The following is a 21604-nucleotide window of genomic DNA, read 5'->3' on the forward strand; positions in this document are numbered from 1 at the left end:
AGTTGTACAGTGGATCAAACTGCAGGCTTTACTCATTTCCTAATATCTTAGTATGCCGACTTTATGGTATTATATACATCTTAAAGTATAAACGAGCAGAATTAATATTTGGGTAGCTGGTACCAGTTGAGTGCAGCAAGGAGAGGAGTAGTAATCAGATTCCAGTGAATGTGTTTGGAACGGATGGGTTAAGTTTGCAGTAACTTATTCATCCATCTGAGGCTCTCCAGGCAATAGATGAGGTGTGACATGCAAGTTCTCAAGTGATCAGATGTTTTGAGGACATAGAAGAGGAGGAAAAATAAATGTAGGTGAAGATTTATAGCTAGAAGCTATTTTAACTGTGGAGTGACTACATTCACACTGGAACATGTTATTGCAAACTATATAGTGTCTGTCAACAGTTAATCACTGCAATAGCAAGCTATCCTCCAACATTACATTAACATGCAATTCTGACACAGCATATCCACAATAAATAAGGAAATAATCTTCATTACTAGTTGCAAAAAGGAAATGTGGACTGCAAATTCGCTACGAAGTAAAAAGGTCACTCGGTTAACCGAATGTTTTCTTTCCCTTACACACTCTTCCTCAGTCAGCTGGTCAGGTTGATTATGTATCCTAATACCATATGGAAGATATGCAGGAATCTAATTCTTTCTAGCCGCAGGACCTTGCAGCAAAGAATTCAGAGCATGCATCAGTGTGACCAGCAAGTTTCTGTGTCACTTAAGTATCTATGGCCAGGTACAACCATTACACTTTTACCAATAAATGTAATTGGAAACGGGTCTATACCCATAACAGAACAGAAGTTCAGCACACAAAACTGGTCTATACCCATAACAGAAGTTCAGCGCACACAGACTAGTTTAAAAATGGAGGAACTGGGTCTAAGATTTGTACACTCCACCAAAGGATGAGTGTGTGTTCTGTTCATTATGAATCTAAACTATTCCTCTTACAGAAAACTGTTTCATTTAAATTAATTCCAACTCATAGGTTAGGTACGGACATTCAAAAAGCCAATTTTCACAAATGAATTATGGAGCAGCTAAATACTTAAATAAAATCCACCATCCCTCTGCAGCTCAAAACTCCTGTATCTAATACAACGATTCTCAACCAGGATAAAATGGTGCTCTGGGGTGTTTTGAGATGCTTTCAAGGAGGCTGCAGAGTCCTGCACAATGGTAGCACTGCTAGATGTGAACACACGATTCACAGGATAATCCCAGAGATTGCAAACAGGAATCTGTAGTGCTAAAGACATTTTGACTTTCTGTGGACTTCCTGAGATCTTTGCAATGGAAGCATTGCTCTATAGTTTTTCTGTCGTCAAAAAATGAGTGAAAACTAAGACCTGACACATTCTGAGGGGTGCCTTGAGTCCAACAAGGTTGAGAACCACTGATGCAGTATCACCACAAAGCAGCTCCCAATAAATGAAATTCTTACATCAACAAGGCAAGTTAAATATAGACAGTGAAATCGGTTCATGGCTGGAAGAAAGCTCCTCCCTACATGCTATTCAGGGGTGGGTCGACTTTATAGTAAAGTACTGGAGATGTGCTTTGGCACAGTAAACTCATTTTAATGGACTTCCACCCCCAATGGGCTTAATGGTTGCCTTCACATTGGCCAACACACACCATGGACTGAACAGGGTTTTTGGGAGATTATTCTGTTTGTCTAGGTAATTTGCTGTGCGACTTCTATTTCTGTTAACAAAAGAAAAAAATACCAGTGACAAAGTTGATAAAATATGAATGTGTGAGGAATGACCATCACCAAGATTGGGGACCCTGGTAAAAAAAAAAAGTTTTCTTTTAATTTCTAACTTTTGTTGGTTCTACTATTACAAATGCAGTCATCGTCCCATTTGAATTCAAAGACACATGGACATCTGTGCCAAGAGCTGTCACTGGGAAAAAGATGGGCACATCAGTTGAATGCCACATTTCTCCCTTCTTCTGAATTGAACAGCTAGTTAAACCAGACCTCAAGAAAGAGCACGGAGCAATGCTCAAGTTCTATAAAAATTCTAGTGGCTTCAGACTAACACACTTAAAAAACAAATGAAAGAAAATGAAAGAAAACATATGCTATATATCTTGCTGGAAAAAATATACACAGCACACCACCACTGTACAGAATCTATTAGTATTTGAATGATAGTTTGTGGCTTTTAGTTGTAGTGAGATATATACTGCCATCTGCTGAAAAGAGAAGCACTCCTACTGGAAAAAAAGAACAGTATATAACTTACCCAATTGCTTTTGTGGGAAAACACTTCTGTGCTACTACTGTAAGTAGTACCAGGCAAGTGTTGGGGCCACATTGTGGGGCATGAGGCCAGGACTCCCACAAATGTTGAGATGAATCAAATTTCTCCCCCTATTTATTTCACATCTTTTTCTGCTAAGCGGCCACCCAGCTGTGCTGAAGTAGTCTGAATGGAAAGAATACCACAGTAGGCCCTCGACTTGCAAGGATGTGATAACAAAAATAGATGACTACCAAAATGGGAAAATACTATAAACGCTTCCTATAATGGTCCACTGAAATCAATGGGAGTCTTTTGACTTATTTTAAGGTTCTTATTGTCCAGACATTATGTGTTTCAGCACAAAATTGGGTGGTGTTTTAATGAGGGATGCATACCGAGAAATATAATCTACTCAAAGCATCTCCTCCTAAACTAGGGGTGGGCAAAACGCAGCCTGCGGGCTGGATGTGGCCCGCCAGGCCATTCTATCCGGCCTGCAGGGCCCCTAAAAAATTTAGAAAATTAACATTTATCTGCCCCTGCATGCCTGTCATGCGGCCCTCCATGGCTTGCCAAAACTCAGTAAGTGGCCCTCTGCCCAAAATAATTGCCTGCCCCTGCCCTAAGCACAAGCCCATTCTTAGGCTGTATTTCCCCTAAATACAGTATCTTACACTTACCTAAAATAAAGAATTCAGATCACAGAAGCTATCAGGTGATTGAAGGACATTATTGTAAAACGATTAACATAAAATTACCTAAATATGCATTCAGATACATGAAATGTCTTCAGCATCTCATTACAACATTCTCACTCAACATTAAACCCATGTGTGAAGGGATTTTCTGTCTAGCTAACAAATTCAAGACGAGGCGATCGATATTCTATACCATCCCCACCACATTGAGTGTATTCAGCTATAAAGTGGATGTACAGCTCGTTTACCATTGTTCGTCATGCTCAGAGTCTATAACACACAGGATGCATACACGGTAATATTAAGGATGACTGGAAAACACAATCCCAGTAACACTATATATAATGAGCAAAAAATATATATATATCATAAATGGTTGTATGCCAACAAGAACCAAGCACACCCTTCAAAGAAAATCAAAGGAAAAGAAAACCGTACAAGCTTTGGGTTGAAATATGGAAATTTTCTGGAGGCTTGTACAAACATTTGGAGGACTGGAAAAGTTTTGACTGAAAGCTAAAGCAAACTTTTCATTATAGGAAGGACCATTTTGAAATTTATGTTTGTACATATTATTAATTTCCTGTATTAGTACCTAGAGGCTCCAAATGAAATCAGTACTTGCTATGATAGACAATGTATATCTATATCTATAGATATATCTATCTATCTATACATCTACATCTTAAGAGATGGCCTCTGCTCAATACTAAATATACATGGCAACGTGCTACTAAAGTGCCAAAGGGAGAATTGACTTGATCAAAGTCACATGCTGGGTCAGATAGACCACGCTCCCTTCCCCGCAACCATAACCTGTTTCCTCAGTCCGCGCTCTACCCACTGAATCATACTATCTATGGTTCTGTAATCTGATTTCTTACTGATAGTAAGTCCACTACAAGTCCTTCCAGAAAAAATCATCAGTGAAAAAAACCCAAACATATACAAGATAGTGCCGGCTTTCACATTTTCAAAAAGGAATAGCAATTTGAGGGATGCACTGTCATAAACATAATAACATAATACAGAACCAGAATATTTCTGATTCATATTCTGAATGGAGGAAGATTATTAAACAGGCTGGTGAAGAGAAGAGTATCGGTACACTGTAGGAATACTTTTCTGCTGACTCTTTCTCCATTCTTCTCAGCTCCCGTTACTTACAATGCAATTCATTTTTTTGCTTCGATAGGAATTCAAACTAGTTAAACTGGTGAGGGCACTTGTAGACAGCATTAAAAAAGATTATTTTGCATTCATTGTCATCCCTCGCAGTGTTGACAGACAGCACACAGAGAAATGAAAATAATGCTGCAGGTAAAAAAAAAAAATCCTGTTACCAACGACAGACAAGCTGTATGATATTTATGTTATGGCAAGCAAATATTGGATAATAAAGGGTAAGGTAATGTAAAATTCAATTAAAAATACAGCAGCACTGAATGTCAATTCCTTCATAATCTAGAAAAGAATTGAGTTGAAATGTCTCCTCCAAAAAAGTACAGGGAAAATGGAAGATGCCCCTCCTTTCTGAGACAAGATACTTAAACCTAAGAGGAAAGTAATTCAGGGACAGCAACAAAAGTTATAAAGAATAGCATAGTTATAAAGAGTATAAGGAGTAGAAAGTTGACACCTGTTATATAGTTGTGAATAACGGCTGCAACGTGCATCTGCTGTTCAGGAGTCTTGTCTTTGCAAATCGCTGTGCGGTACCCAGATACTTTCATGCAGTCAATTGAAACATTAAAAATGTCACGGGCAAAACTGCTTCAACCCTGGAAGTGTTATGAAAGGAAGGTGTGGGAGCAGGTGGGGAAGTAGATAAGGAGCAGCTCTTTGAGTAGGCAACAAAAAGCTCATGCTTTCAACTGGGCAGGACATTTGCACAAGGTAAAATAGTCTAAGGATTATTTTCTGGGGCTTCCTTCTGCCCGTGGATCCAAGAGGCGCTCCAATAACCAGAGATCCCCAGCAAACCAACAAACAGCTCTTCCTGTAAACACATCCTCCTAGGTGAAGTCCTGCCCTCTTCAAGCTCCAGCGGCAACATCACCACTGATTGCAGTGGATTTCATCAATTATGTCAGGGATGCACTAAGGAAAGACTAACCTGTGCAAAGGAAAAACTCCATTCTCCAGTTCAGCTGGCTATAAGACTGCTTTTTGCTTCTGCAGCAATCCAGATTACCCTTACAGGGCTAGAGAATCCAGCAAAAGTTAGTAGCATGTACATAAAGAGAGAATAAAAAAGATAAAGGACAAAATCCTGCCATTAGTTATAGCAGTACAGGTCCAAATTAACACTGGTATTAGTGGACTTGCCCAGATGGGCATGCATGTACCTAAGACAAGCTATATATTCGAAACACAAGGGGCAGACATGTCTCACGTTTGTCAATAGCTCAGTGTGTGTACTAGGTATATTCCATGGACATTTCAGCAAAGTGCATAAAGGTAACACCATCTAACTTGAAAGCAAGGTAATTAAAAATGCTCTAGCATGTTCATGCAAAATTGATTACTAGTTCCTTCTGAATAATCATGCATTTCTCCTACATAAAGATAAATGTTCCTTTGTATAAATGGATCATTTGCAGATTAATGGGGAAATTACTGTTCCTTAGAATTGAGACAACTTGGCTGAGTTCAATGACAGCAATGCAAAGATTCAAGCAAAGTCAACATGTTCTGGTCTTTGTTCTATCTTTGTATAACATTTTCTTTTCTTTTCTTTTTTTCTTCTTCCTATGGTGCAAGAGAAAAATCAAACCCCAACAGCCACTTTCTGCAGCCATTGGTCTAGCAAACCCAGCATGAGAATACAGAATTGCCTAGAGATTTGTAGTACAGAAACTTCAGCTGTGCAAAAGCCAAGTTACTAAAAATCATGATTAAAAAAAAAAAAAAATTACACATAGTTCTTTCCTTTACATTTTTAGCCACTTAAAAAGGTTCATGCTTCCAAACTTTAAAACACTGACATTTGCATAATTGTATGGCTTCAAGAACTGGGTCTTTAAAAAAAATCATCAATTTTCATGAGAATTAAAGTATCATGAGTTAAAGCAGTTTTCTGGGACCTCCAGCACAAACTGACTGCAACTCCTTTGGCAAATATTTGCATTTTAGCTTTCCCATGGGAAACGTACATAACAAATTTCTCCCCACCTTCTTTGATTTCCCAAAAGGAAAAGGGCTACAAGGCCTACTTCAGCTGTAATCAGTGGTAAAGTTTCATGAACCTAAATAGTATTAGATCAGGCTCTAACTATCAGTCCTTATTATTTTAATGGAGTTTTACCATGCATAGGGATTGCATAATCACCTCTCAAAACCTTTACCAGCTCTGCAATCAGATCTACTCCGCGAGCCAAAATTTTATTTTTTTCTATTGTTAGGATTGCTGCAAAGCACTGATGAAATATAGCATTAATGTGGAAGGGTGTTAATGAGAATTTTAAACTCTCATTTCTCCATGGGAAACTTGGCAATTTAATCCCATGATTATTCATGCGCTGCGTCATCCTCCTTTAATAAGTGTTGTTTATAGTGGAATTGATTTACGATTTCTGATTTATGCGAAACAGCCCCACCACAAGAAGGAGGGTGTCACCTTTATTATAAATGAGAAAAGGCAAGGCAGGGTTAAGTTTGAGGAGTGAGGCGGAAGGGGACTTGTCAACTATTGATGAAAACTAATATACAGGAACCAGTAAGAAGGTGACCCTTCCCAAGTCCTGCATGATGGGCAAAGGTCAATTAGCAATGTCAAACAAAGTACAGTATGCTTATATCTAGGTTATGTATGTAAAGCAAGTTTGGGAGTCCTAGGTCAGTTCCTAGAGAGTGTGGCCCCAGCTCTACCCTGTGACACAGCCTGGAAGCCAACTTGACCAGGCATTCGTGTACGAATAATGTCTTGAAGATGTGTAGCCAAGGTAAGGGATATGGCTGGGGGAAATGTAGCTTCAGGACTGCTGCACTCCAGTAACAACTGGACCAGGTTCTTGTGGGACAATTCGCAGAACCAGGAAAGAAAGAAATTTCCCTACCCCATGTCCGACAAGCCTAGGTTTTGGGAAACTGAGGACATCCCTGTGTGGCCTTGATGCAGTTTATGTAACTCTTCCAAAATGGATGAAGGAGGCCCTTGTGAAGGCACTTTTAGGACACAGACCCACAAATATGTTACCACAATATAAACTAGGGTCATCCTCTCTGCAGCAGCTGCCTACGGGCACACACTTACTGCATGGTAAAACAGCTTCCCTGGTATAAGAGTATGTGTATGGATAGTCAGCATGGAGTTGTAAATGAATTCCCAACCTAATATACTTCATGGTAACCAACTTTTATGTTCTCGCTCCCAGTAAGAAGTAAAAGTGCCTGTATTTCTCCATATCAGCAACTTCTCAGTCAATCTATATTCCTCCCAAGTTTTGTGACTAGCCGTGTCCTTTGCTGGAAATTAGCATATGTTCTCCTAAACCCTCAAGTTTGCAGCTAGTCACACATTGTTGGACTAGAAGAAATTCATAGGTTAAAGGTACTATGCAAATCACTGTATATTTTACTGTTATTGTAGGTTTTCATGGGGAGCTACAAATTGAAACACACATTAAAAATTCAGATGCCAAAGTGAATTACTATACTAACTACCTAAATTAGTTTATTAGAGCTGTAGGAAACTACTTATATGAACCCACAATAAAAAGTACACTCTCTTTGAAAAATGCCTGTAATTTCCACAATTATTTATGGGTGCTTCATGGGGAGTGCACTGACCCTACTAATGGGAACTGGAATGTATATGGATATTTGCAGCAATGTTACAATTTACATAGAGTCGAGGATGTGGCTAGCAACAACTCTCCTTTCTAGCTGTTCTCATTGCTTTTTTCAGGTGTTTGGCCTTGTGCCTTTTATCTGTTTTGGGATGGAATTGCCTACAATGAGACCGAAGCCTGGGCTACAGTACCTGAGCTATACTAGGGCTGGCCGGAAAACTAGGTCCACTTTTCATGAAAAAAATCCATTTTTTTTCATTCCACTTTGGAATTAAAATGAGATAATTAGGAATTTCTCACAATAAAACATAGACAAAACAGAGATACCTCCAAATAGTTGAGTCGATAGGATCCTCATTTGATTAAGGTAGTGTACCCTGCTGGACTAGAAAATTTATCCTGGTGCTAAAAAAAATCCCGATCAAAGTTTCTTTGAAGCAAACTTCCTGGTTTCAGCAAATTGGCATTTTCTAACCAACAGCTATCCAAAAAAATAATCTTGGTGAGATCTAGCCCTGCGTGCCTGGAAGCCTGTGACCATCGATATAGTCAACTGCAGCCTTCTTAAGACAAAAGGATGCTTTTTCATATATAAATCTTCTAACAGCTTCCATGACTAGATTTCCCACAATGCCACCCTTCCTCCCCCACCCCCATCCAAGTGCCTAGCTTCTGCAAACATGCCTATAGGCTTCTGTACCTTAATCTTGCTACACTAAGCACCACACAAGTCTTCTGATAAAAGGCAGAATGTTCACTTTAGGCACATCTACACTTCCATTAATGCACCATAGTTACGGTGCATTTAGTACCCGTTATAACAGGTACTAACTTAATGCCCCAGAATTGGTGGTACTATAGCTCAAATGAATGCTTTTTAAGTGACTTCAATGCTCATTGGACTAAATCCACTGCGCATTAGCACAGATTTTGCCAGCTGCACTAACGTACAGCAGAATTAGTCTTCTGCGCATTAAGCGTCTTGTGTAGACGTGCCCTTTGGGCCTGATCCCCACTGACACTGCACTTAGATGCATTAGCTGGTATAGCTACACAGGGTGAGCTCCACTGGTGCCCCCCCAGCTGAGATGTAGCTTATATTGTTCAATGTGCTCTTTCGCCAATTAAGGTTAAACCAGATTCCTGAATGGAATGCACTTTAGCTACAAAAGAGCCTTTTTGCCACTGTAACTGCTTTTATATTACAAATTTTGCTACTACAAATACGTTACTTAGGAATGTAATTTATCATAACATATTTTGCTGACAGAGCTATGCTAGCAAATATTTTAAATGCAAAGCAAGCCTCAGGGCTCCATATAGCGGTTTGATAGCATGAAGGGATCTTAAACATAATTTGTATCCCTCTTAAATGTGGAGATGTGTAAAGTGCCCTTAGTTTAAATGAGAATTAAGCCACCCATCCTGAAACTAGTGAAAAAATGTGATTTAATAAGTCTTTAGTATTCACATTATCTATATAAGATGGTAATTTTCCTCTGATCATCTGACTTCAAATCAATCAGGTGTCAAGATATTTGGAATTTATTGTTGAACAGAGATGGAAGCAAGAAAAGTTAAGAGTATATAAAATATATTTAAGGGTTCAATTGCAGACATCATATAATAAGCTACAAGTTTACAAATGCTTCTTGCTTAGCTATGAGCTTTATGATCCAAATCATTGTAAATAAAATGGCAGCATTCATCATTTAAATTAAATTCCAATAATTATAGTCAGGTCTGACTTAGAACACACTTATTTTTTTTTTCATCTTTCCTCTGTTATTCTACAACTCCTTTGTCATCCAGGCATTCAAGCTAGAGGGATACAATTTAATAGAGTTCCCACTATTCTCACAATTATAATTTATTTATATATTATGAAAAATGAAAAGTATGCACACACACGCACACACACGCACACAAACACCCTAGCAAAAGTGTAGTTTCCAGTTATGGAACTGCTGCACAGTACAATATAGCTAATGAGGTATTACTGAAATATAACACAGATTACTGTATAGTAGATTGATTTTGCTGCAGCTTCCTATTAATTGCTATGTGGTATTTCAGGATGACAGGCATCTTAGAGTTTAATTTTGCTCTCTGATATGAGGTGTACAGTTCATCTGTTCATGAGAACAAGCATGCAATAGCTCTTATCTTTAAAGTCCCAATTCAGAAAAGAACTTAAAAGGGAACTTAATTAATGTTGAGTGCATTATTTAATAATGTGCTCAAATGATTCCTTGCATTTATTCCCACAAGAATAAATACAGGTAAAATAGCAGGTAAGAACAAATTAGTTTCTGACATGCGCTGTATGTAAAGGAGAAAAAAACTGAATCTTTACTGTGAGAATTTTAGAAGTTTAAGCATAGGAAAATTAATTATCGTATATTGTTTTTGGATCATGCATATTAGGGCTGTGTGAAGCTTCAGTCCCTGATCCGCTTCAGCGGAGATTTGGCCCAAGTCAGTGGCCAAATCTCCAAATCCAAATGGAATCAGGAGACCCTTTAATTTCTCCAAATAAAATCAGAGCCCTCTGAATCGATTCAGAAAGATTCAATGATTTGGACATAGATGCAGCTTAAAATGCTTTTTCTACATACTTCAAGGTACCAGGAGGCTCATGAATGCTGCAATGCTGGAGTGGATGGAGCATCCCACAGGAGTGCAGGGAACTCCCCAGCACGCTCAGCAGAAGACCTGAAAGTGGACCAGAAGCACTTTTGGTCCACTTCCAGGTTCGCCAGGAAGCGTGCGGAAGGCCCCCCTGTGCCACCCCACAGCTCAGCAACTGGTGCCTTCTGGGTCTGGAGTGGCACCCGGGGTCCCCCCATGGCATATCTCCTGGTGCTCTCCCCAGTGGGCCCAGAAGTGGTCCACTTCCAGGTTTGCTGCCAAGCACATGGGGGGGGAGGAAGGGGGGAGGAGTGCTCCTGTGGGATGCTCCATCCGCCCCAGCATTCACAAGCCTCCTGGTACCTTGAAGTATGTCGAAAAAATGTTTAAATCTGTGTCTATGACCAAATCACTGATCCTCCAAATCAGTATCGAATCTTCAGATTCGGATTTGGCCGAATCCAATCAGGGACAGTGATCTGAATCAACGAATCAAATCACTGTCCCCGATTCAGGCTGAATCCAAATCTGAATCGAATAAGGCCCATTTTGCATACCCCCAATGCATGTTACTTACATCAACATGCCAACGTAACTTAGCTGAGCAGATCATTGTTTCACTCAATTACCAAGGCTTGCAATAGGAAATGTATTTTGTATATAAAATAATCAGAGAGATAATTTCCCAAAGATTTTGCCTTTCCATCTTAATCTGCTTCCAATTCTTACATGTGTTGAGTCTCCTAAGTATTTCACAGATGCCGTATTTGACGTAAGCCCCAAGACTGCAGCACCCAGAACTTCCAGAAAAAGAAAGAGGAGGACCAGGCAATTCACTGCCTCATGGTCATTGCTCAGTATACCAAAAGGCTTTAAGAGGGTATATTTACAAGAGGAATGTAGGGCCTTAGACTGTGAGACACTTTCCAATAAACTATATTACTTACACATAGCTCATTCTAGGAGAAAACAATGGAGACTGCAACTAAAGGGTATGCACACATGTATTAATTTTATGACTGTTAAATTGGCTTAAATTTTTGAAATGATTTAACTATCAGAGTGTACACGTATGTGGAGCAGAGCTGACTTAAATTCAGTGCAAGATATACACCTTCAAGGTATATTATCTTGAGTCTCATTAGTTAAGTTGACTTAGCTCACAAGATGGCTGCCACCATGTCAAGGAGCTGTATGTGTTTATGCTCCAATATGGCTTAAGGCGATTTAACTAAGTCAACTTATTTTAAGTTGACTTAGTATGTGTATACACAGCCAAAAAGAGAGAGGAAAATAGTAAAAAAGATCAAAAACCATCTCTACCACTTGGATTCATTAGTGGGTGACACCTGGCTTTCAATGCATTCCATCCCATTCCTACTGGCCAACAACTAAAGACATTTATGATTGTCCAGCAATTGTTCAAGTAATAAATAACAAATACCCCTGGTTTAATCTACTAATTTTGTATTGGTCAGTTAGATTGTGTCCATCAGAGGCTATAATTAATGTTCTGAATCTGAATGGTTTTGCAGAAGATATATGCCTAGTGGATAAGAACCATTGTATGGTGTTAAGGAAGCACACTCTTATGACAGATCCTATAAGGCACTTTTGCCCTTCACTATGGTAAATGAGAGCAAGCATAATGGTTGTATTCTATATATCAGGTTGCAGCACTTGTTGGCAGTTGATAGCATTTTGTTGAGCCCTCATCATTTGCAGTCTAAAAGACCTAGGCTTTCACTACGATGAGCGGAGCTGCTAATAGGAGGAGATGAGGAGGTAGGCCCTTTCCTTCCATAGAGGAAAACCAACATCATTTTGCAGTCACAGAACCACAAACGAAGGAGGCAAACTGCATCACAGGGAAAGCTGAACCCATTAGAAAGATGAGGGTTCCCCATAACCACCTCTCCAAGCATAATGACTGCTTTTACATTATTGAATCTTAAAAAAATGCTGTTTATACCATGCACTCTTCTTCCCACCCAGCAACTCCCTCTCTAGACATCTTACTGAGCCTATCCATTCAGTCATTGATGGATACTGTCCTATATGAAAAGTTGGGATGTGCTGAATATTTATCAGCTGAGGAAACAAATATCAGCACTTTTAAGACTTATATGAACATTTTCATTCTTCCAGAGTAAACACATTGCTCTTATTGACTGCAGCTTATCTAAATCAAGATTTAAAATATTAATAGCATAACACAAAGTTTAATCATCAGCTGATTGACCCAGTAATGCTCTGTTTAGACTGTGCTTATAAATGCCAACAAAGAACCTAATCCTGCATAATACCTGCAGCTCCCATGGCAGCCCATGAGAGCTGAGATCATTCCCAGGCAGCCTTCCCTGACAAGCTAAAGTTTCAGAGACAGAAGAGAAAGTTTGTCTGAGGAAGGCTCACGTTGACACATATCAAGCCACCTTTTGTATGGCACACAACAATCAATGATGTTGCAAGAAAGCAGACACAATCCTAGTTTCTTCCCCTTCTCCCTCTTGAATTCCCAAAGCCTGGTTTGAAAAAAATCACAAGCCACACAACTGAAACCAACAGGTTTTGCACACACAACTGAAACCAACAGGTTTGCAAAGCCTTTTCATTGAAGCAGGGCATGGAGATGACTAATATGTCAGTGCTGTTTCACATTTTTAATTCAGGAAGTGTAGTGGCTGGGAATCATCAGGATCAGTGTGAAGGGGTATGAGCTGAAGGAAGCAATAATATGTTGACACTCACTAGGATTCAATATTTGGATCAATTTATACAGCAGTAGATCAATATATCTGAAAACATTTGCATCTGTTGCTGAACCCAATAGTACAGGTATAAAATTAATAGATGCAGTCATCACCCCCTATAGAAAAGACTAGTTTCATTTTAATACTACTAGTTTCTGTTCTGTTTTGCTTTTCACTAGACAAATCTATTTTAGGGGCCTAGATTGTGCCTTAAACACAGCCTGGAGGTTAGCTGCAGCCCTGGAGGTAGCTGTTGGGTACATTATTACTAAGAAAATGTAAGTCGCAGGCTTTTCAAATAATTTTTCCTTTTTTCAAGGGTAAAAAAACATGGTCAGAGCCCTTGACTCCATGGCCCCTGCTTGATCTTGTTGAGCAGAAGGAAAAGCTTCAGAAACAGACTCCTGTTCAAATCTGTTCCCTATTTCTCCCTCCCCAAGTACTTTGAGGAGGGCAAATTTTTACATAACATTTTACATATGCACACACTTACTTGGCTGTTAAGGCATTTATTAACCTACTTAATAATAAGCGCCCAGGTTTGGACAGCTTCTTTTCTGAATGTTAAGAGACTTATTACAAGCCGACTTTCTTTTTTAATTAGATTGTCTCAGGGAAGTGTGAAACTTTACTATGTCACAGGTGATAGCTATTTTTATTTGGATGGCTTGTTTAAGCCACACCGACCTAATTTCATTGCATTACTCATTTGCTTCAGCAAGTTCAGTGTCAAGCCTTGAATGTTGTTCTTAAAACCTCGCTAAGCTTTTATCCATGGGGTTGCCAGCTTTCTAAGCAACAAAGTTTAACCGTCGCACCTACAAGAGGGCTCATTTACCAAAGGGAGTCTTCAGGAGCAATCAAAGCCTGTATCAAGCCGATAGAGTATGATCATCGGGGACCTGATCCAACTCCCACCAAATGCAATGGGAATCTTTCCATTTACTTTAATGAGAGCTGAACCAGAAAAAGTCTGCTGGAATAATCCTTCTGCCTGAGTGTTTTTACAGTAACTGGCTGTCGTGTCACTGGAGAACCTGCTAAGGACATTTCATGGTAGAGTTTGATGTCACCTCCGTGAACAAAGTATTCAGATCATGCAGTTTAACTAGGCTTTTGGGGAGTGGGGGGAAGACTCAGTAACAATGTTGAAGTGCTCATCTCCTGCTCCTTCATTTGCCAAGGAAAAGTATCGTGAGGAAATCAGAACCGCGGCTTCCTTACAACCTCCTTTCACTTCTAAGGCAACTCAAGTCCTTGGGGAACTCAGCTATTCATGTAACCCTACCAACTGGCCCTCTTCTCACTTGGGGTAGACGCTTGTAGTTGTGGAGGGAAGGTGCCTGCTGGCAGTCTCATCCAACCGTGTTACTGTTTAGACTTAAACAAGACACGACATGCAGACTAGCTGGTCCTTAACGTGCATCCCCTTGGGTCCAGACCCTGAGATACTGGAGCCCCCAACTCTTTTGGGGCTTCTCTTCTGAGAAATATCAGGCTAATGGGTAAGAAAGGTGCTGTGGAAGTGCAGTAGAGATGCTGCTTTCCCTAATGTTGGTTTGGCTCAGAGTGTTATACACTAACCTGCTTCCTAGCTCACACAGCAAGTGGCCAATAATCTGGAAGCCAGAAACATAGGAAAGAAGGGCACGTCATGATCTCATACCACTAATTATTAAAGAGAGAGGACTGGGCATGGTATGGAGTCCCTGCCACATCTTCAGGAAACCTGGAACAACTTTGTGCATGTGATAACCATGTTTCTTAATGTTCACTGTCAAATCATGAGCCCTAAAATAGAAGAGATTTTTTTGGTTCAACACAATGGGACCCGAAAAGGTAACTGTGAGGATCAGAACAGGATCTATAATGTTCACATTAGAGAAGTTTCTTCTGTCTTTTATCCAAAAGCAATGCCAGTTCACCACCACTTATTAACAGGAAAACAAACGCCATCAGAGAAAGATGGGAAAGAAGCCAATGTATGCAGATCACCCTCAGAAAGATCCTTAATTAAACCACATGAACTAAACTGTAATGGCAACCAGGCTGAGATAGCCTCTGAGTGTGCTATTGCTGATATAAAGGAATATTCTGCATATGCTGATATAAAGGGAGGTCTATCTAAAGCTCAGACACTCCAGAAACCTAGCTAAATTTTTTTAAATGAGTTTGGACATGGCTTTCAATGCACCTCATGCCTAAGCTGATTGACCATGGGAAGACATTCAGCCCCCAAAGTCAGTAAATAGAAACACTGAGACCCAGCTCTATGCATTTTACCCACTGACATTAAAATATCACACCCCATCACAGCCCATTAGATTATGACTTTGGACCAGCAGATGGGGAAAAAGATAAAGGGGGAAACAGGATTCATTGGGTGGGAAAGAGGGGGCTAATTTGCTTCTCAGTCCTCATATAAGCGGCATCGAAGCTAATTGCCAAGGACTGTGTTGATATCACACAGCCAGAATGGGAAAATCCTGAGGTTGGATTGTGTAACAGGTAACATTTTGGGCCAGCTCTTCAAAAGGTATTCAGGGTCAGGTACCTGGATCTTCAGGATCTTGGCTTTTATCACCAATTGCTATTAACTGACTAAGAACAAACTGCAATTGCATTTTGCAGTGAAAGTATTTCTCATAAGAAACTCTGGCCATGAAAGGCCCTCTTTGGGTCCAAGGAGAAAGCACAGAACCGGTCACACCCATGTAGGCTTCTCTCCCAGCCCTTTTGGACTTGCTAAACCTTAGTCCCAGAGAAAACTATTCCTAGAACAGATGTATTCGCTCAGTCTTGCAGCCTAGGTGCCCATGTTCAGGCTGCTGGTGAGAGTCCCATTTCAAAATACATGCACGAGGGGCCTTTTCTTAAGAATCAGACTGAGACGGTGAGTAGCTTTGCTTGCCCCTCTAATGAGCCAGGTTTGCTCAGGTGCTACCATCCTTTATTTCTTTTCCAGGCCTTCATAACTTTTCCAACGTCGAAAGAAGTTTTGTGGTTTAAAAGAAACCTTGCTTGTTGAGTGTGTCTTTGATGATGGACAACATCACTAACACTTGTTCATTATATTGTCTATTCTGTCTGAAACACTGCATTCCCCTCGTCTTTCTCTCAGCAACCATTCATGTATCTCTCGGACAAACGGCCCTTGCTATCCTCAGTGAGACTTGACTCCCCAGTTGTTGCAATCATTTAATAGCCCCTTGTGGGTATATTCTTTAAGACCCTTGACGGGCACCAGAGACATCCAGCACAGCAAGCACACTGCACCCTGCTGTGCAGCATAGCATATTATATCCCAGTTTGTTTGGGGTTTGGGTTTTTTTTAGTTGTATCTTTGCAGCACAGCAATAGTCAAATGACCAGAAGGAAATGGGATAAAATATCCTTTTAACTTAGCCTTGCAAAGTTTTTTTTTTTTTTTAAAGAAAGGATATATATATATATTTTTAAATGAAGGATAGAAATACAATGGGACATTTGTAATGAAATGGAGAGACCAATAAAAGGAGATTTCTAGTGAAATCCATCTCAACTGATGAAAGTACTCTGACATCTAGTGCCGTCTGAGTTGGTAGAGTACTTGCATGTCATGACACCTGTGCCTCAAATGATCCACAGCAGCCGCATGGGTGGGCTCCTTACCATGCATGAAGCTTACTGCATGGCCTGGGCCCGAGGAGGCCCAAAATCTGTCCCATTTCAACCACAGAATAGCTTAATTCTTCTTTAAACTCTTATCACCTCTCCCCCACAGACATGTGCTCTGCCCTCTATACACTTAAGGGCTTGGAGAATGGTCATAAGGGGTATGTAATATTTTTACATTAGAAATGTATTATTTGCTTTTATGCTCATGCCTAAAAGCCCAAACCAAAGGCTTCCTTGCTCTGAGCATTCATGTGCAGTAATACAGCACCTTCCCCAAGGAACATAGTGTAAATATGAGAAAGAAAAAGGAGGAGGAGAGACAACGGCCCAGAGAAGGAAAGTGTCTTGCTCAAGGCTGCAAAGCAGATCATTGGCAGAACAAGATACAGGCCCCCATTCTGCTTAGTCCTGGCCCAGTTCTCTATGCTTTTCTACCTGCATCCAAAATACCTTTTTGGCATAAAGTATGAGGTTAATGAACAGCTCAGCTCTGCAAGGAAGTTAAAGCAACAGCAAGAACAAGACATTCTCGGTAAGCAATCCTATCGTTATAAGTCACTTGCCATACACATTCTGTATATGCTGCTCTCCCCTGTGTCTCTCCCTTTTCAAAGTTATGAGACGCCGTGGAAATTAAACAAATAAGATAAGTGTGTGTGTGGTGGGGAGCCCAAACACAAGTTTGAGATAATTCTGCAACATAATTCACAGGTTGTCCATCACTTCCCTGGGAACAAAGCTGAGCAATACGATGGGCTCTCTGTGGAGCAGCTACGGAGAACTGTCAGGATGATCTCCCGTTGCTTTCTGCCACTGACAGATCAGACAAGTAAAATGTCTTTCTTTTCATTATTGCAGAATACAGATGGGCTAGAATGGCAGCCTCAACCTGCTTAGAAACTCTGACATCCTCTGAAAATGTATCTTTTCTCCCTGTGCGTGTTGGGAAAGAAGGGTTGGGCAGGACATCATGGAGGGATGAGAATTAGGGCAACCACCATTCCCCAAAACCATTGTTCCCAGGCCATCATTAGGCCATTTTCTTTTGCATAAGCAGATAAAGTTGATTCGGGAATCGTAGTGCTTCCTATGCAACACCGAGCACAGGGAGACGACAGATAACTCTGTAACCACATCGTTATCATTGCATAGCTTCTAAAAGGTTTCACCACGAAGTGAGATTTGGGCAGGCTTTTAAATATTAAAGCCCAACTCCCCTGCACCCAGAGAAAGACACTTTTATTTAGACACTCAAAAACTCTAGATTCCATAGAGATTTCTCCATGCTTATCCTGTCTTTGCAGGTAAAGTCACACTTGTCTGGTCCTTCTCTGCTTTCGAATCCCCCTGAGTGGCTCTCATGTTGTTGACTGCTGGAGGCTAGGACAAAAGCATATCTACTGGGGAATATGCACTCAGGACCTGTGTTAGGAGGTGATAGGACTGTGCATAAATTTAGACAGCTCCATGGATTTCCCAATAGGAAAAAAATAAAAATGAAAAGACCGTTGTCATGCTAATGTGGAAAACACATGATGGAAGATGGCACCAAATTGCTGTGCAGCGTCTGGGTAGCAGAATATAGCCAGGGGGTGGGCACAATGATGGATCCAGCCAATGGCCAGACTATTTTCTAGTAGTCCCTGCCCGCGTCACTCCGACCAGTCTGTCTGGAGACCCCAGATGAGCAGGGCTGGGACAACGAGGGGCCAGGGTCCCCATGGACACTGGCCCACTGGCAGGGCGAGGAGCAGGGCCAGAGGCAGGATTGGGATTTTGCGGCAGTAACAGCCTGGGCCAGATCTGGGGAGACCAGCTGGAGTGACACGGGCAGGGGCTGCTGGGAAATGGAGTCCCTTGCAGGCCTAATCCAACCTGCATGTTGTATTTTGCTTGCCCCTTGTCTAGTCAAATGCCACCGTTGGCCACATGTCTATCAGGGGATCCAGCTGGTGGATCCCAAGCATCGAGAAACAATCCAGGCTCTGGCCCTGTTTTGGGATCTATCAGTCTCACTCCTGAGACACAGGGCACCTTAGCATGCCCTCCAGGGAACTCAGGAGTTCAGCCTGGGTGCACATCTTTGGGGATCAAGTACTGGCTCTTCTTCTTGCAGTTGACTCCTGCTGCTGGCTTAAATCTGCTGTTTCTCACCGAAGGCGAAAGCCTCCTGGTTTACAGCTTCACCTTCAGGGGCTACTTGGAGGAGTGAGCGAGCAGACTCACGCGCATAAAATTTGCACTGAGTTTCTGAGGGTACCATTTGTTTTCGCTTAGAAGTTATAGCACAAGGATGCTATAATCAGAAAGCCTTGCTGCTGGCAGTCCCTCGATTCGAGCATGATCTCCACCACAGCTCATTGATGGGTCTTGAGGGGAGAATCCAAACCTTGGGCCACAGATCCGTTTGCAGAAGTAATCAGAATGCAGCACAATCCCTAAAGACAACATCCCTCTTCAGTCTGGCTCAAACTACCCTTGTCCATGAGATCTGTTTGTATTATATACATCTCCTCTGATCTCGATCAATGCTGCAGCTAAATCAGGGGACCCCGGCTTGAAAAACCTGGCCATTTCTTCCCCGTGCCTGCCCAGCGCTTCCTGTGGGACTCAGTCCCCACTCCATGAATCCCATTTACAGCTTTTTTGACACCTCTGCTCTGTCTCTTTGCTGGTACTTTTCCAGTCTCTCCATTTCTCCCTTTTCATCAAAGAAGCAGCAGTAAGATTATCTCTTGGGTCAGGCAGATGCTCGGCCCCAAATCCCAACAGCCTACCATTGTCCTTGCCTGGCAGGATAAGACTCAAGCCTGCCAGCCCACTGTGGATATGCACAGACAGATGCATCCACTGAGACAGCAGTTTTCATAGTGACTGTGTCATATTATCAACCACAATCTATCCAAAATCATCAGAGTCCATTTTCTAAGATTAGACAGATATTCCTCATCTATCTGGGCATCACACTAAGATACTGAAAACTGCCAGGAAATTGCCCTCTAGTCTAGAAGCGAACACTAAATAGAGCAGGGGAGGATTCTTCCATATTCATTAGGCAGAAGCATGTATTTGGAAGCAAATTCTATTTCGCCTTTATAAATAAATCAACATTAGATTATAGGAACCCTATCAGGTTCAAACTCTGTTACTGCAAAGTTTTAATGAGTTTTACCCATTTACCCTTTCTTTTTTAAAAGTCAGCGGAAGGTTTTGAAGAGGCATTTATTTGGAAATGTTGCGATTTCATGCAGAGAAGAACAGATTTACTATGTCACCGTCAACCTCATCAGTTTCTGTAATATGGGTTTATAATGCCTGTGGATAATTTAAGGAAAGCAATTACATTGTTTCTTATAATGGCTTGTGTTGAATATTTACAAATCTGGAGCACTTACCTGACTCCCTTAATCAGAGGTGGGCTACTGAGGGGGGGGCACAGTTCAAACGATCAATCTCACCAGTCAGCAGACAGCTCCATTCAATAGCTTTACATGCAAGAGACAAAAAAAAAGAGAAAAAAAAAAGAGACTGTATTAAATAAGCAGGTACACAGGAAGTTAGCAGTACTCCCCCTTTGATCCCCGCCACTTCAACCTAGCAAAAATCCAGGAGATAAATTGTCATCCCTCTGTTTGCAACAACAGTTGAGAACCATATTTCTACCTGAAATGTCTGTATCCCATATTGTCAAAAATAATCCTCCATATTATGAGACAGCGAGAGAGAAAGAGAAAGAGCGCGATCATGGAAATTATTCCTTTTCACTTTTTTCAGTTGATACATATGGTCCAGAGTAAGCCCTATTTATTGATGGTCATTTGTAACGTTCTTAATTGTTGCTCTCCAGGAAACTCACTTGCATATACTTTCCCAGATCTGCATTTCTCTAGAAAATGTGTAGCCAAACTGAAACAGAATCTGAAATACCAGTAGTGGAGAAGCTATTTGCTTTAGAAACTTCCAAAAAGACATGTAAAAAAATGCATACCAGGGACCAGAATTTCAAATACCTTTTAAGGTTTGTTTTTAAAGAAACCCAAACTATTACAGTATCAAAAGAGAAATTCATAAAAATGTACTTTTCCTAACTGTTTAGCTTCCCAGGTAAACATGTCACTTCTTTCAACACAGAACTGTCATCATCCCTTTAGTCACCGACTGAACTCTGTACAAAAGATGCAGCTAAGACCAAATCATTTGGTCCTGGTCTTATACAACCTATGATGCAAAAAGACATAGTTGTTCAGAAACTACATTCGGTCAAGGTTTCTTCCCTCGTCCCGCTAACGTTTCTTCCCTCATCCCGCTAATGTTTCTTCCCTCGTCCCATTAGATGCCTGACTGCAGTATGACATAACGTGTGCCATGCTGCTAAACTACATCTTGAACTATGCTTTCTAAGGTAAAGTGTGCGTGGAAAGAAACTTGGACTCGAGCAAAAATAACCGAGACAGTAAAATATGTGGCAGCCATTATAGAGTTAATACGCACAAACCGGCTGAGAATACATTTCTTTGTAACTATGTCCTGTCCACAGGTTCATTGACCTAACACAGTTTGCTCCAATTATGAACAGATTGCTTGTTACCTATTATCCTTGAAAGAAGCACTGGAGGAAACTCTAAGAAAACCTACTGAAAAGATCCCAGCTTCCTTTGTTTGCGCGGCTGAATTAACCTTTCTTCATAACCCTAACTGTGAATGTTTTAGTTGCCTTGAAGCCATTCTACATTACTCCTCACATGGATGCAATTAGAGTAGAGAGAGATAAAAGGAAGAATTAAAGGAGCAGACATTTAA

General features: G+C 40.8%; 1 long non-coding RNA gene across 1 annotated transcript in view; it reads right to left on the reverse strand.

Annotated features, from left to right (window-relative positions):
• The window catches only part of LOC132252233 (uncharacterized), a 186648-nt gene that overhangs the window by 68180 nt on the left and 96864 nt on the right, over positions 1 to 21604 (reverse strand). Inside the window, exon 3 of the long non-coding RNA XR_009464132.1 lies at positions 20200 to 20289. This is a non-coding gene — a long non-coding RNA (uncharacterized LOC132252233). The remainder of the gene's footprint in view (positions 1 to 20199; positions 20290 to 21604) is intronic.

Source organism: Alligator mississippiensis, chromosome 8 (assembly GCF_030867095.1).
Source record: "Alligator mississippiensis isolate rAllMis1 chromosome 8, rAllMis1, whole genome shotgun sequence".
Taxonomy (NCBI): domain Eukaryota; kingdom Metazoa; phylum Chordata; order Crocodylia; family Alligatoridae; genus Alligator; species Alligator mississippiensis.